The sequence below is a fragment of the Ahaetulla prasina genome, chromosome 8, assembly GCF_028640845.1.
Source record: "Ahaetulla prasina isolate Xishuangbanna chromosome 8, ASM2864084v1, whole genome shotgun sequence".
Lineage (NCBI taxonomy): Eukaryota > Metazoa > Chordata > Lepidosauria > Squamata > Colubridae > Ahaetulla > Ahaetulla prasina.
In genome coordinates this window covers 7,003,853-7,021,019 of record NC_080546.1, presented here as the reverse complement: position 1 = coordinate 7,021,019, position 17,167 = coordinate 7,003,853, and positions in this window count along the sequence as shown.

The following is a 17,167-nucleotide window of genomic DNA, read 5'->3' as shown; positions in this document are numbered from 1 at the left end:
GAGGGTAGAACAAGAAGCAATGGGTGGAAACTCATCAAGGAGAGAAGCAACTTAGAACTAAGGAGAAATTTCCTGACAGTTAGAACAATTAATAAGTGGAACGACTTGCCTGCAGAAGTTGTGAATGCTCCAACACTGGAAATTTTTAAGAAAATGTTGGATAACCATCTGTCTGAGATGGTGTAGCGTTTCCTGCCTGGGCAACGGGTTGGACTAGAAGGCTTCCAAGGTCCCTTCCAACTCTGTTGTTGTTATTATTGTTATTGTTTATTTAAAGGCCTTTAACAGCCAAGAGCATCTGTAGGGTGTGTAATCTGTTTGTTTGTTTTTAAAGTCAAAATGGCAGCTGCCAATGCATAAAATGGGATTGGCACAGTGGGTGAAATCCAATTTTTTTTACTACCGGTTCTGTGGGCGTGGCTTCGTGGGCATGGCAGGGGAAGGATACTGCAAAATCCCCATTCCCACCCCACTCCTGGGGGAAGGATATTGCAAAATCCCCACCCCACTCTGGGTGCTATTTTCCGGTTCTCTGAATTGCTCAAAATTTCCACTACCGGTTCGTCAGAACCTGCTGGATTTCACCCCTGGGTTGGCACTTTAATCATAAAATCCTAGCCACTAACTTGGCTTTTCTGATTCCCTTCTCAGCAGATATACCTGTTAACCATTCTGTTTACAAGGGTTACACTGGGGTAACACTAATCTCATAAATGCACATGTCTTTTTACAGCTGTAACTCAGTGAGTTATCCCTTCTAACCACATTCAACGTGTCAGTTTATCTGCGCATCCGGTTTCCAGCTGCGACTTAATCTCTTCTGCCTCCCCAGATGAAATGTTTCCCTTAGGACACTTCTCTATCTTCTCTCTTTCGTTCTGCATTTTTTTTTCTTTCTGAGTTTGCATTTTTCACTGGCTGTAATAAATATCTCTTGATGTGCTTTGACGCTAATCTCACACAGCTGCCCTGTACTTAGCAATTGTGGTGATATTTCACAAAATATTGCCCAGCAATTTCTAATTCCTTCACTGTAGATTGGATCAGTTATACGGTATATTTGGGAAATTTATTAGTGGCTGACAATGCAGATCTTCCAATAATTTTCTTGCCCTGACTAATATATTAAAGATTTCGCTAGAAACGTAGTGATTTTCTTTAGAGTAATTTCTTTTCGGTTTAACATAGCCGCAGCAGCATAATTTTGAGTTAAATGTTATGGATATATATAAAAGACTTCATTTAGGCAAACCTAGAATGCAATTGAAAGGGACGTGGTGGCTCAGGGGCTAGGATGTTGAGCTTCTCGATCGAAAGGTCGGCAGCTCAGCGGTTCGAATCCCTAGTGCTGCCGTGTAAACGGGGTGAGCTCCCGTTACTTGTCCCAGCTTCTGCCAACCTAGCAGTTTCGAAAGCATGTAAAAATGCAAGTAGAAAAAATAGGGACCACCTTTGGTGGGAAGGGAACAGCGTTCCATGCGCCTTTGGCGTTGAGTCATGCCGGCCACATGACCACGGAGACGTCTTCTGACAGCGCTGGCTCTTCGGCTTTGAAACGGAGATGAGCACTGCCCCCTAGAGTCGGCAACAACTAGCACTTATGTGCGAGGGGAACCTTTACCTTTTTAGAATGCATTTAAACAGCTCTTCCTTATGGAGATATTTTTTTTGTGGGGGGGAGTGAATTCACGATTTATGGATTTGATGATTAGAAAATATAGATTATGAAAAGAAGGAAAGTTGGATGTAACTTTAGAGAGAATGAGAACAATATAAATGTACTTTATATATATATACTGACAGTTAGAACAATTAATAAGTGGAACGACTTGCCTGCAGAAGTTGTGAATGCTGGAAATTTTTAAGAAAATGTTGGATAACCATCTGACTGAGATGGTGTAGGGTTTCCTGCCTGGGCAGGGGGTTGGACTATAAGGCCTCCAAGGTCCCTTCCAACTCTGATGTTATGTTATACTTATAACTTATGTTAAGATTGGAATCTACTTCTTTATTTTTTTTCCCCTTCTTTTTCTTTATTTCTTTTCCACCTTTCTAATACTTTTTTCCACCACTCTTATTTTTAACTTAAAATGTGCGTTACTCTGTGGGATGTTGGCTATGTTTAATTTAATTTTTTAAAAAGGATCAGGGGTGACATGATAGCAACGTTCTAATATCTAAGGGGCTGCCCCAAAGAAGAGGGAGTCAAGCTATTCTCCAAAGCACCTGAGGGTAGAGCAAGAAGCAATAGATGGAAACTAATCAAGGAGAGAAGCAACTTAGAACTAAGGAGGAATTTCCTGAAATTGAGAATGATTAATCAGTGGAACAACTTGCCTCCAGAAGTTGTGGGTGCTCCACTACTGGTGGTTTTTAACAAAAGACTGGACAACCACTTGTCTGAATTATAGGGTTTTTATTAAAGATATAAGGTTACCTGCTTGAGCAGGGGGTTGGACTAGAAGACCTGAACGGTCCTTCCCAACTTTGTTATTCTGTTAACTTTGGCAGGAGGTATATTGGAAAAACTATGGTATTGGTAAATCTCTAGAATGGAGATTGGAGATCTTTTCCAATATGTTGATCTAACTTTTATGCTGCCTTTAATAAGTATAAATATAAGGAAAAGACAGGCATTCAAGGTAGGTAGAATAGAATAGAATAGAATAGAATAGAATAGAATAGAATAGAATAGAATAGAATAGAATAGAATAGAAAATATGGAATAGAATGGAATGGAATGGAATAGAATAGAATAGAATAGAATAGAATAGAATAGAATAGAATAGAATAGAATAGAATAGAATAGAATAGAAAATATGGAATAGAATGGAATGGAATGGAATAGAATAGAATAGAATAGAATAGAATAGAATAGAATAGAATAGAATAGAATAGAATAGAATAGAAAATATGGAATAGAATAGAATAGAATAGAATAGAATAGAATAGAATAGAATAGAATAGAATAGAATAGAATAGAATAGAGAATGACGATAGACGAAGAGATGCCTATGGCAGAGGTTGTTTTTCCTAACAATATGTCTTTTATCTTCTTATTTTCCTGCCTTTATTTTTCGTTGAATGAATAACTCGAGACAGCAGGCATACTTAATGCTCCTTCTTCTCCTCTTTTCCCCAAAATAACAACCCTGCGAGGTGGACTGGACTGAGAAAGTGTGACTGGTCCCAAATCACCCAGCTAGCTTTGATCAAGAGATAGTATATTCTAGTTCTCCCTTAAAACTAGAACTCACCATCTCCTGATGATTGGCCCAAAGGCTTTCATGCCTAAGGCAGGACTGGAACAGAGACTCCTGATGATTGGTCCAAAGTCATTCAACTGGCTTTTGTGCCTAAGGTGGTTCTAGAACTCACAGTCCCCTAGCAATTAGCCTAAAGTCACCCAGCTGGTTTTCATGTCTAGGGTGGTTCTAGAACTCACAGTCCCCTAGCAATTAGACTAAAGTCACCCAGCTGGCTTTCATGCCTAAGGCAAAACTAGAATTCACAGTGCCTTGGTTTCTACTCTGGTGCCATAACACTAGATTAAACTGTCTATCAATATATCTGATTTTTTTTAAAAAATAATTTTTATTAAAAAAAATTTCCAAAAAAAAAAGAATCCTTAAACAATAGTTTCTTTCCAACAATTTCGCAACAGTTAAACATTTCTTACTTGTCCATTTTTTCTCCCTTATTTCAATGTATCCTTTATACGTATAAGTCTAATATTAATTTATTTACATATATACATATAAATAACAGTGTATCCAATTTCATTTCTACAAACTACATTTTTTCCTGCTTCTTCTTATTTGTTGTTACCTTTCTACTCCTATATCTTCCTTATTTGATCTTTCCTTGCCTTTTATCTCTCTACTTTAGCCATTATATATTTGATTTTCAATGATTTCTTCCCTGTAGTAACAGATATACTCAAAAATATATATATATTCATATCTAGATGGGTAGTAGAAATGGATTTTATCAATCCTATCATCTGCTAGTGTTTCTGACCCATCCATAGAAGGCGAAGAAGTAATTAAATAAGTGGCTGGGTCTAAGTTTCAACTCTTGTGTTTTATAGCGGTGTGTGTACTGCCTTTTGGAGACCTTTTCGTTAGGAGTTAATTAAAAGTCTGAATTAAGATCTAGAAGATGCCACGGGTGTGAAGAAATGAGGCACATTTGCAAAATAATGATTCACTGGTTAGGCTGAGGTGAGTCATATCTTTGCTCCTTTCTTTTAAAGAAGCTGCAGAGATCTATTTTTGTGTGTGTGTGTGCTTTGTTGCTTATTTTAATGTTTTAGGTATTTGGAGATTTGAAAAGTAGTCCATCTCCTTTTAAACTTTCTGACTTTTGCAACGTTATAGCCAGAGGTGGGTTTCAGCAGGTTCTGACCAGTTCTAGAGAACCGGTAGCAGAAATTTTGAGTAGTTTGAAAGCAGGGGTCTCCACCTTGGCAACTTTAAGACTTGTGGACTTCAACTCCCAGAATTCCTCAGCCAGCAAAGCTTGCCAAGATTGGAGACCCCTGGTTTGGAGAACCGGTAGTAAAAAGTCTGACTGGCCCCGCCCCCCATCTATTCTCTGCCTCCCAAGTCCCAGCTGATTGGGAGGAAATGGGGATTTTGCAGTAACCTTCCCCTGGAGTGGGGTGGGACTGGAGATTTTACAGTATCCTTCCCCTGCCACGCCCACCAAGCCATACCCACAGAACCGGTAGTAAAAAAAATTGAAACCCACCACTGATTATAGCCCTCCAGTGGATTATTATTGCTATTCTTAAATCTGCAAAAGGAACTGATTATTCGTTTGTTTGTGTGTGTTCCCACTTTTATTATTTACGTAAGTAACTCAAAGTGATGAAGATATAGATTGTTCCTTCTACTTTCTCCACAACAACCTGTAAGGTGGGTTTGGGCTAAGGGTGAGTGATTGGCCCAAAGTCACCCAGCTGGCTTTCATCTTGAAGGCAGGACTAGAACTCCCAGTTTCCTAGGGAACAGCCCAAAGTCACCCAGCTGGCTTTCATCTCTAAGGCAGGACTAGAACTCCCAGTTTCCTTGGGAACAGCCCTAAGTCACCCAGCTGGCTTTCGTCTCTAAGGCAGGACTAGAACTCCCAGTCTCCTCGGGAACAGCCCAAAGTCAACCAGCTGGCTTTCATCTCTAAGACAGGACTAGAACTCCCAGTCTCCTAGGGAACGGCCCAAAGTCACCTAGCCGGCTTTCATGCCTAAGGAAAGTCTAGAATTCACAAGCTCTTGGTGTTTTGCCCAAAATCACCCAGCCAGCTTTCATGGTTAAGGTGGGACTAGAACTTTCCTGGTGTTTTGCCCAAAATCATTTAGCTGGCTTTCATGCCTAAAATACGAGTACAACTAACCAACTCCTGGAATTGGACAAAGTCACCCAGCTGGCTTTCATGCCTAAGGCAGGACTAGAATTCACCGTCTCCTGGTTTCTAGCCTGATCCTTAACCACTAGACCAGGGGTGTCCAAACTACGGCCCGCGGGCCAACTGCGGCCCGCGGGTCAGTTTTTATTGGCCCGCAGCAAATTCTCGGTGGACAGTGGGGTGCGGCCCTCGTCCTGGCCCCCAAGGAAGCCGCCGCTCGCCCGGTTGCAGATGCGGGGAGGCTCCGCTGAGGCTACCCCCGCCCACCCGGGGCTGCGGGCCGGCCATTCCGCCACTGGGCTGTAGGGGGCGCCCGGGACGCCCACGGCTCCAGCCCGGCCCACCAGACAGAGGAGGAGGCGGGCGGGCGGCAGAGCTTCCGGCGCTGCTCCGGGCGCCCTCAGCTCGCGGCGCCGCACAGGTAGGCTCTCCGGGTGGGTCGGCAGAGCAGGGCTGGACGGGCGGGGGAGCGGAGCGGAGGAGGATGGGAGGGTTGAGCTGCTGAGTGGGCCCCGCTGCCGGGGCTGCCAAGGGTCCCGGCAGGAACAGGATGCTTCTGCTCCCCGGAGAACCTCTGGGTGGGGGGCGGCGAAGGCGGGTTATCCCCCTCCAGCCACCGCCTCCCCCCCTCCCCCGGCGATGCAGCTCAGTTGGTGGGAATCCCTCGATGCCTGGTGAGGGGGGGCGCAGCTGAGTTGGGGCCTTGTCCGGGAAGCTGAGTGACCAAGGAGGCTCTGGGAGAGAGCCGAAGAGACCCACCCCACCCCACCCCACCCCCCGCAGTGTTGCCACAGCTGGGGAAGATGGCAACATCCTGGGATGCCGGGATGCCCAAGGGGGATGAAGCCCTTCCTCGCAAAGAGTCTTTTGGGCCCAAGGCAGCTTGGCCGGCTGGTGGCCCCTGTGCCCCATGGGGCATTGCCAGGGTCATTCCTCCAAGGGGCCAAAGCCTCCTGGCTGACCCACAAGGCCCTCGGAGGGGGAGAACAACCGGCCTTCCTAGCACAGCGCTGCCTCTTCCCAAAAGGGAAGTTTTTTTGTTTGTTTGCCTTTGAAGGTGTCTCTCACCCGCTTGGCTTGTTTCTGTTTCATTTTGTCTGCCTCTGAGAAGGACTGGCTGGCTGCAAAACTCTTGTGGCTTGAGGCTATTGTGTGCACTCTGTACATGGGCCCCAGCTGCCCCTCGGAGCAGCTTCAAAGCCCTTTGGGGGCTCTGCTCCCAAACCTGTGCCCAAACCGAGGGACCCTTGGGGCTTTTTGCATGCTGCAGGATCTCCCAGCGTGACAGTTTTGCACCCTGCAGACTGATAGAAAGCAGCTGGGACTCCTGGCGGAAAAGAAGAAGACCGCATCGAGAACAGGTGAGGCGGCGAGGGCCGAACAGCGTTGGTGGGGAAGTGTGCAGAATGTCTCCAGACAAAACTATATCGCACTTTTGACCAGTCCTCACACTTATGACCGGTCATCATTTATGCCTGTTGCAGCATTTTGTGCATAGGGACTACTCAGAGGGCTGAAAAGTTATTTTGACCTGTCCTCACACTTTTGACTGGTCCTCACACCTACAACTATCTTTACATTTTGCACCTTATCTTGTAACCGTGGTGAAGAGAAGCAGTTGTGAAATGAGTGATATGGTTGTTAAAAATGCTGCAATGGGCATAAATGTGAGGATGGTCATAAGTGTGAGGACTGGTCAAAAATTACTTTTTTTAGCCCTCTGAGTAGTTTCTATGCCCATAGCCACATCCACTCAGTCACATGAGGAGTTAGCCACGCCCACCAGTCACATGACCACCAAGCCACACCCCAAAATAAGCCACGCCCACAGAACTGGTACAAAAAATTTAGCCCCCCCTCCCCCCCCGTGGCCCGGGCCTTTGCTTATTTTTCTGTATTTGGCCCTCACTCAAAAAACTTTGGACACCCCTGCACTAGACCAAACTATGTATTAAATTTTTACAAATTCCAGTCTCACCTTAGTCACTCAAAGTCACCCAACTGGCTTTCATATCTAAGGCTGGACTAGAACTCACATTCTCCTGGTTTCTAGCCTGATCCTTAACCACTAGACCAAACTGTTGCTCTTTGTACTGAATTTTTGTATAAACAACAGGTTGGAAAAGTATTGCCCAACGGCATCCCAATTCTGTAATCTGGGGACAAGATATTCTTGGGAAGGCCAAGTAAAGAATGCTGAAATTATACCATAACAACCTCACAAGGTCATTTCCTGTAAGCCTGCATATCTTGTCAAAATTGTCAAAATAGTGCATCTTTCGGTATTTTGGAATACCGACCTCTGCTAAACCCCATTTTTTTCCTCTTTTATTCCCTTTATTCTCCTCTCATATAGGAGATTTTTGTTTTGTTTTTCGGTGTTAGGAATTGCCTGAAAAAGATGCAAAACCGTATAACAAGGTGCTGTTAACTGCTAAGATTTTGCAATTAAAAATCACAACAATTAGGAGGCCCCAGATGTAGACTCTCCGGAGAAATTCTACTCTGCAGTTCAGCAAGCTATTAACAGGTGGCTACTTTTAAATGCAGGTGCTAAATAGCATCACTACAGATGGCTGTTCAACAAAATATTCCACACACATACAAATACACACGCATACTCTCACACGCATATTCAGATCCATGTTCCACAATCATAACTTAATTAAAAATTGTGAATATCCCATTTTCTTTACTTTTCTAGCACTTGTTGCTTTGAATGGCAAAAACGATGGATGCTTAAAAGGGAAGTTGAAGTTTATTTTTTGAAGTGTATTTATTTATTTATTTGATTGTTTCTTTCTTTGTTTGTCAAGTACATATTAGATAATATATATATAAGTATAAGCATGAATTGAATACCGTATATTTTGGAGTATAAGACGCACCTTTTTCCCCCCTAAAAGGGGGTGAAAATTTAGGTGCGTCTTATACACCGAATGGAGCCCCGGCCACCCACTGGCCCCCATCCTTTGGCCTCTGCCTCCCAGCAATTTACCTCCTTGCAGTAAGCAGCAAGAAGAAACAGCCCATTTCAGCGTCAGCACAGCCTGATTAGTACAAGTTGACTGTCGGTTGGATCAGCCTCCCGACTCTCAGCTGTTTCAGGCTGCAGGGATTGCCATGGCTTATTGCTGCGCGGGCCTCTGCTGCTTGCTGCAAGGAGGTAAATTGCTGGGAGCAGACTTTTTTTTTTCTTGTGCTAATCAAGCTATGCTGAAAACGAAAATGAAAGTAAAGCAGGCTGTTTGCTGCAACGAGGCTGTTTGCTGGGACGAGGCTGTTTGCTGGGAGGCAGAGGCAGATTTCTTTTTCTTGTTTTCCTCACCAAAAAAGGTAGCTGTGTCTTATAGTCTGAAATGTCTTAGACTCTGAAAAATACAATACATAAAATGAATACAAATAAAAGGGAACATTAGGACAAGGACGAAAGGGACACTGGTGCTCTTATGCATGCCCCTTACAGACCTCTTAGGAATGGGGTGAGGTCAACAGTAGACAGTCTTAGGTTAAAATTTAGGGGGGGGCGGTTGGGATGAAACCACAGAGTCAAGTAGTGCATTCCAGGCACTGACCGCTTGGTTACTGAAGTCGCATTTTCTGCAATTGAGTTTGGAGCAGTTCACTTTAAGTTTGTATCTATTATTTGCTTGTGTATTGTAGTGGTTGAAGCTGAAGTAGTCATTGACAGGTAGGACATAGTGGTAGATAATTTTATGTACTATGCTTAGGTCAGATTGAAATCTGTGTAGTTCTAAGTTGTCTAAGCCCAAAATTTGGAGTCTGGTGGCATAAGGCATTTTATTGTGGGTAGAGGAATGGAGGACTCTTCTTGTGAAATTTTCAAGTTTCGCGTCGGTGATCAATACTTATACATTTTCTCTGTCTTATCCTAATGTATCTTTTATACATATATTTCTAATATATCATATATATGTGTGTGTGTGTGTTTGTGTGTGTGTGTATTTGTTTTCTGAGGTTTTCGTGGGTGTTTGTATGTAGGTCTTTGGTTGTTCGGGTTTTCTCCCGTGTAAAATTGGAAGTGTCTTGGCGACGTTTCGATGAAGTCTCATTCGTCATCTTCAGGCTTCAAGCTGAAGCCTGAAGATGACGAACGAGACTTCGCCGAAACGCCGCCAAGACACTTCCAATTTTACACGGAGAAAACCCAACAACCAAAGACCTACACACACATATATATATATATATATATATATATATATATATATATATATATATATATATATATATATATATATATTACTATAATATATTATATTATTCTAATTATTTTATTTACATATATACTTAGATATACACGTGTACCCAATTTCCTTTCCACATTTTATTTCTTCCTATTTATTCTTCTATTTCTACTCCTAGTTTATCCATTATTTAATCATTCCTGGCAAGCCCCTGCGCTTTACTTACCTTTATCTTCTCAACTGATCGGCACGGCAGAGCGGATTGCCGCCCCTCGGTTGTGTTACTTCCCAGTGGTAACACAGAAAGTTAGTATTTGTAAAACTGCACGCGCAGCGGCGTGATCAGCCAACCAGTTGTTAAATCAGCAGCAGCCCACCACTGGTTCAAACGGTCACTACATGAATGGCTGTAAGTCAAGGACCACCTGAACTGAAAAGTTTCAGAACAGGGTTAGTCTGAGGCAGGAGTCTGCAAACTTGGCACTTTTAAGACTTGTGGCTGGCTGAGGAACTCTGGGAGTTGAAGTCCACAAGTCTTAAAAGAGCCACGTTTGCAGATCCCTGGTCTGAGGGACTCAACTCAGACCTATATCTTCAAACATGGGCAACATTTAGAACTATTTTCCTGAATACATTCCTTGCCGGTAAATTGTGAAAATTTTTCAACAAACTTGCCCCCAAAAAAGGAGACAGCAAAAAAAAAATTAAGTCTTCTCGCTTTCACCTTGCCAATCTGCTGCCAGCAAAAATCCCTTCTAACAGACAGAAACATGACAAATGTCATTGGGATCGTGCATTGCTACTTGAGGCTGTGACAGTTTAGTATTTCTCTATCTTTCTCATTTTCTGACTTTGCCAGCAAATAGGAGAGAGTAGGAGGTTTGAAGGAAGGCTAGTAAAAAATTTATCGTCGTATTTGTAATAGGAGTGTTGGAGAGAACGAAAGAAACTTTGATACCTCTAAAGAATCATTCCAGTCCTTCTCTCTTTTTTTTGGTATTCTTAGCTCTTCTGTTCCAATGTTTTTCCCCCTTGTTGCCGAGAGACTGATCAAAACGTCACTCAAATGGCTTCTTATTTATTTATTTATTATTTATTTATTATTTAGATTTTTATACCGCCCTTCTTCCGAAGGACTCAGGGCGGTGTACAGCCAAATTAAAACAATACAATGTACAAATTATTATTTTTTTTTTACATTTATACCCCGCCCTTCTCCGAAGACTCAGGGCGGCTTACAATGTATAAGGCAAATTAAAACAACAATTAAAATACATATTCTATAAATGGCCAAAAATTAAAACCGTCAAATTAGACCCATAATAAAATACCCCAGTTAAAATTATTAAAATTCAGAAATTTAAAAATTTAAAAATCAAGCCAGTCCCGCTTGGATAAACAAATATATTTTCAATTCACGGCGAAAGGTCCAAAGGTCAGGTAATTGATGCAATTATATCCCGCCCTTCTCCGAAGACTCAGGGCGGCTTACACAGTGTTAAGCAATAGTCTTCATCCATTCGTATATTATATACAAAGTCAACTTTTATTGCCCGCAACAATCTGGGTCCTCATTTTACCTACCTTATAAAGGATAGAAGGCTGAGTCAACCTTGGGCCTGGTGGGACTTGAACCTGCAGTAATTGCAAGCAGCTGCTGTTAATAACAGACTGTCTTAGCAGTCTGAGCCACCAGAGGCTGATTTAACATGGAATTATGATTAGGAATATGAAAAATGTACAATTTCAGGGAATCCCACTCAGGCTCGCCCAATCTACAGTGGTTGCTTTCCTATGCTGGAAGATGTTTTGTATGAGACACTTCCAGTTAACTAAAATATTATCCGCCAGAAATTTTGACCTTGAGATGCCTAGAGATTCATGGCTGAGAAGAATAAAAAGATTTTCTGGTGTTCCTGGAGCATAGTTTGGGTCATAGCTAGAAATAGTTATGAAGATATTTATGGAAGGAGATGCGAGCCAAAGAAAAAACAGTATAATGGCTAGATAAAATTATGCAGCTCTCAATAGCATGCAACTGGAACTGTGGACTCCAAAAAAAAAGAAAAAAGAGTCGACAGACAACGGAAATTTACTTTTTAGAGCTTGGCCAGGAAAAATATTGATCTTGTGATTCCACAGCTTAATAGCTAGCACAAAGTCAGGTGGACATCAGTTAGATTCAACAGTATTTTTTCTAGCTCATTTAGAATAGAATAGAATAGAATAGAATAGAATAGAATAGAATAGAATAGAATAGAATAGAATAGAATATATATTTTTTTTTAATTGGCCAAGTGTGATTGGACACACAAGGAATTTGTCTTGGTACATACGCTCTTGGTGTACATAAAAGAAAAGATACGTTTATCAAGAATCATAAGGTACAACATTTAATGATAGTCATAGGGTACAAATAAGTAATCAGGAAAAAATCAATATAAATATAAATCGTAAGGATACAAGCAACAAAGTTACAGTCATACAGTCATAAGTGGGAGGAGATGGGTGATAGGAATGATGGGAAGATTAATAGTGCAGATTTAGTAACTATTTTTACAGTATTGAGGGAATTATTTGTTTAGCAGAGTGATGACGTTCGGAAAGAAACTGTTCTTGTGTCTAGTTGTTCTGGTGTGCAGTGCTCTGTAGTGTCATTTTGAGGATAGTAGTTGATGTCCAGGATGTGAGGGATCTGTAAATATTTTCACAGCCATCTTTTTGATTTGTGCAGTATACAAGTCCTCAATGAAAGGCAGGTTGGTAGCCATTGTTTTTTCTGCCATTCGAATTATCCTCTGAAGTCTATGTCTGTCTTGTTGGGTTGCAGAACCAAACCAAACAGTTATAGAGGTGCAGATGACAGACTCAATAATTCCTCTGTAGAACTGGATTAGCAGCTCCTTGGGCAGTTTGAGCTTACTGAGTTGGCGCAGAAAGAACATTCTTTGTTGTGCTTTTTTGATGATGTTTTTTGATGTTAGCTGTCCATTTTAGATCTTGCGATATGGTAGATCCTAGAAATTTGAAGGTTTCTACTGTTGATACTGTGTTGTCTACTATTGTGAGAAGTAGAAGTATGGAAGGGTTTCTCCTAAAGTCCACCACCATTTCTATGGTTTTGAGTGTGTTCAGTTCCAGATTGTTCTGGTCGCACCACGAGGCTAGTTGTTCAATCTCCTGTCTGTATGCAGATTCATCATTCTTTCAAATGAGACCAATCCCTATTGGGTCATCTGCAAACTTCAGTAGTTTAACAGATGGGTCGTTAGAGATGCAGTCATTGGTATACAGAGAGAATTTCAAACTAGCTATTGCTTGTGATTCTGGATTTGCACTCTGATAGTTTATTTATTTTTCTTCCAGATTATCAGAAGAAGGTTAAAAACGTGAAACCAAAACCAGTATGAAAAAGTCTATGTTTTTATTTGAATTTATGAAGGAGTTTACATAGAGTGAAAATCAAATTTAAGGAAAGGATGGGGGAAGAGAAGGAGGAGGAGGCAGCTGTAAGTATGCCGTTGTAAATTCAACAGTCACTAAACGGACTGTTGTAAACCAAGGACTACCTGTACTTGTAGCAGGATATTCCCAGCCCCTCCCCTTCTGTAAGTGCCTAATGTCACACACAGGTACAAAAATGCACAGGTACAGTATATGTGGTACCTCGCTCAATAGTAGTAACTGTGAGAGGGATCTTGGCGTCCTAGTGGATAATCAGAACAGAACAGAATAACAGAGTTTAAAGGGACATTGGAGATCTTCTAGTCCAACCCCCTGCTTAGGCAGGAAACCCTACATCACTTCATACAAACGGTTATCCAACATCTTCTTTAAAACTTCCAGTGTTGGAGCATTTACAACTTCTGCAGGCAAGTTGTTCCACTGATTAATTGTTCTAACTGTCAGGAAATTTCTCCTTAGTTCTAGGTTGCTTCTCTCCTTGATTAGTTTCCACCCATTGCTTCTTGTCCTGCCTTCAGGTGCTTTTGAGAATAGGTAAAGGTAAAGGTTCCTGTCGTGTCCCACTCCTCCGCTGACGGCCGGGTCAGGGAAATCCGAATCAGGCGTGCCTCTGCAGCTCTGCCCAAAGTCCTAGCAAAGTCCTCAGAGCAGGCAGGAGACCAGTAAGTGACTTCAGCAAGATAAGTTCGACTTTTGCCTGACTCAGAGACTGCCAGAAAGTAGATCCTTTATATAGGCCATGGGGTGTGGCTCCATGACTCAGCACTCATTAAGGCCTGCCCCTCCCTTCCTTCTGTTGCCTCCGCCTCTCCAATCTTCTGATGCGAGGGTCACTCCAATCAGCTGTTGTTGGGAGTAAACCCTCCTCAGGCTCACCTGCTGTGGAGGAGGGGGAGGGGTCTAGCTGCTCCGTTTGCCTGGGCATGGAGTCAGGGCTGGGGGAGGGAGATGCTCCTTCTTCTGCAGTTTGTGTGGGCATGGAGCCAGGACTTGGGCCGGGAGGCATACATTCCTCAGTGTTCGGGAGCAGGTAAGAAGGCCCCGGCTGCTCTGAGGGCGGGCAAGACACAACAGTTCCCCTTGCACATACGTGCTAGTCGTTGCCGACTCTAGAGGGCGGTGCTCATCTCCATTTCAAAGCCGAAGAGCCAGCGCTGTCCGAAGACGTCTCCGTGGTCATGTGGCCGGCATGACTCAACGCCAAAGGTGCACGGAACGCTGTTACCTTCCCACCAAAGGTGGTCCCTATTTTTTCTACTTGCATTTTTACGTGCTTTCGAAACTGCTAGGTTGGCAGAAGCTGGGACAAGGAACGGGAGCTCACCCCGTTACACGGCAGCACTAGGGATTCGAACCGCTGAGCTGCCAAACTTTCGATCGACAAGCTCAACATCCTAGCCCCTGAGCCACTGCGTCCCTGTTGCTTTGGAGAATAGCTTGACTTAAATATGAGCCAGCAGTGGGCAACAGCTGCCAAAAAAGCCAACACAGTTTTAGCCTGCATAAACAGAGGGATAGAATCAAAATCACATGATGTGTTAATACCACTTTATAATGCCTTGGTAAGGCCACACTTGGAATAGGGTGAGCTGAGTCACACTTGGCCGGGATAGCTCAGGCAGTAGAGAAGCCTGTTATTAGAACACAGAGCCTGCAGTTACTGCAGGTTCGAGCCCGGCCCAAGGTTGACTCAGCCTTCCATCCTTTATAAGGTAGGTAAAATGAGGACCCAGATTGTTGGGGGGGCGATAAGTTGACTTTGTAAAAAAAAAATATACAAATAGAATGAGACTATTGCCTTATACATTGTAAGCCGCCCTGAGTCTTTGGAGAAGGGCGGGGTATAAATGTAAACAAAACAAAACAAACAAAACAAAACAATATTGCATTCAGTTTTGGTCGCCACGATGTAAAAAAAATTTTGAGACTCTAGAAAGAGTGCAGAGAAGAGCAGCAAAGATGATTAGGGGACTGGAGACTAAAACATATGAAGAACGGTTACAGGAACTGGGTGTGTCTAGTTTAAAGAAAAGAAGGACTAGGGGTGAGATGAAAGCATTGTTCCAATATCTCAGGGGTTGCCACAAAGAGTGAGTTAAGCTATTCTGCAAAGAACCTGAAGGCAGGAGAAGAAGCAACGGATGGAAACTAATCAAGGAAAGAAGCAACCTAAAACTAAGGAGGAATTTCTTGAGAATGAAAATAATTAACCAGTGGAACTGCTTGCCACCAGAAGTTGTGAATGTTCCAACACAGGAAGATTTTAAGAAGAGATTGGACAGCCATTTGTCTGAAGTGGTGTAGGGTTTCCTGCCTAAGCAGGGGGTTTGTCTAGAAGACCTCCAAGGTCCCTTCCAACTCTGTTATTCTATTCTATTCTAGCAAACTGCCACAATAGGCATCTTATCTGCTTTGATTCCCTCATCCCATCTTCATTTAATAATTTAAGGTTTTTTTTAATGATCTTTGGTCTTGCTGGAACTCTTAAACAGATGGCATTTATCCAATAAATGTGGTAGGTTATATTTTAAAAGAAGAAACATGTTTGGATTCTCTTTTTTTTAATGCAAAGTCACATCTAAATATGTGGACTGGCTTGGAATTATGAAAGTTGTTTAGATCTCTCAGATAGCCACCATCTGTTAAATCAGGATAAATCAGGATAAAGCATTTGATTTCCTGCCTTGTTCTGATTGAAGCTTCTACCTCACAAAAAAAAAATTCCTCAATATACTAAAGCGATTGAAAATATCTTTTGATATGTGCTGTAATACACACCGACAGTTGCATCATTTTGGAAGGAGTCCTTTAAAAAGCTATGTTATCCTGGTTTCTGAGGCCCACATTACGACAAAATGAAGCAAAAGGTATTTCCCTGATAATATATCCAAAACTTCCCACGGAAAATTCTGTGGCTAATGAAATAGATTTCATCTTTGGAAACAATGAAGGTCTCAAGTTGGTCTTTCTTAGGAAATAAACCTCATTTTGGAGTTGAAGAATTCTGCGGTTTATCTGTGACAACGACACCAAAATCCACACTTTTTTGTTAAACCGTTATAAAGAATGTACACTACAGGTAGTCATAACATAACATAACATAACATTACATTACATTACATTACATAATAATATCAGAGTTGGAAGGGACCTTGGAGGTCTTCTAGTCCAACCTCCTGCCCAGGCAGGAATCTCTACACCATTTCAGACAAATAGCTATCCAACATTTTCTTAAAAATTTCCAGTGTTGGAGCATTCACAACTTCTGGAGGCAAGTTGTTCCACTGATTAATTGTTCTCATTTTCAGGAAATTTCTCCTTAGTTCCTGGTTGCTTCTCTCCTTGATTAGTTTCCACCCATTGCTTCTTGTCCTGCCTTCAGGTGCTTTGGAGAATAGCTTGACTCCCTCTTCTTTGTGGCAACCCCTGAGATATTGGAACACTGCTATCATGTCTCCTCTAGTCCTTCTTTTCATTAAACTAGACATACCGAATATGAAATATCAACAACCTCAGATATGCAGATGATACCAGAAAGCGAAGAGGCAGAAAGCGAAGAGGAACTAAAGAGTCTCTTGATGCGGGTGAAGGAGGAGAGTGCGAAAGTTGGCTTAAAACTCAACATTAAGAAAACAAAAATCATGGCATTTGTCCCTTTCAATTCCTGGCAGATAGATGGGGAAGAAATGGAGGTAGTGACAGATTTTATTTTCCTGGGCTCCAAGATTACTGCAGATGGGACTGCAACCAAGAAATTAAAAGACGCTTGCTCCTGGGGAGGAAAGCTATGGCAAATCTAGACAGCATTCTAAAAAGCAGAGACATCACCCTGCCAACAAAAGTGCATATAGTCAGGGCTATGGTTTTCCCAGTTACAATGTTTGGCTGTGAAGGTTGGACCATAAGAAAGGCTGAGCACCAAAGAATTGAGGCTTTTGAACTCTGGTGCTGGAGAAGACTCCTGCGAGTCCCTTGGATTGCAAGGCGAACAAGCAAGTCAGTCCTAGAGGAGATCAACCCTGACTGCTCTTTAGAAGGCCAGATCCTGAAGATGAAACTGAAATACTTTGGCCACCTAATGAGAAGGAAGG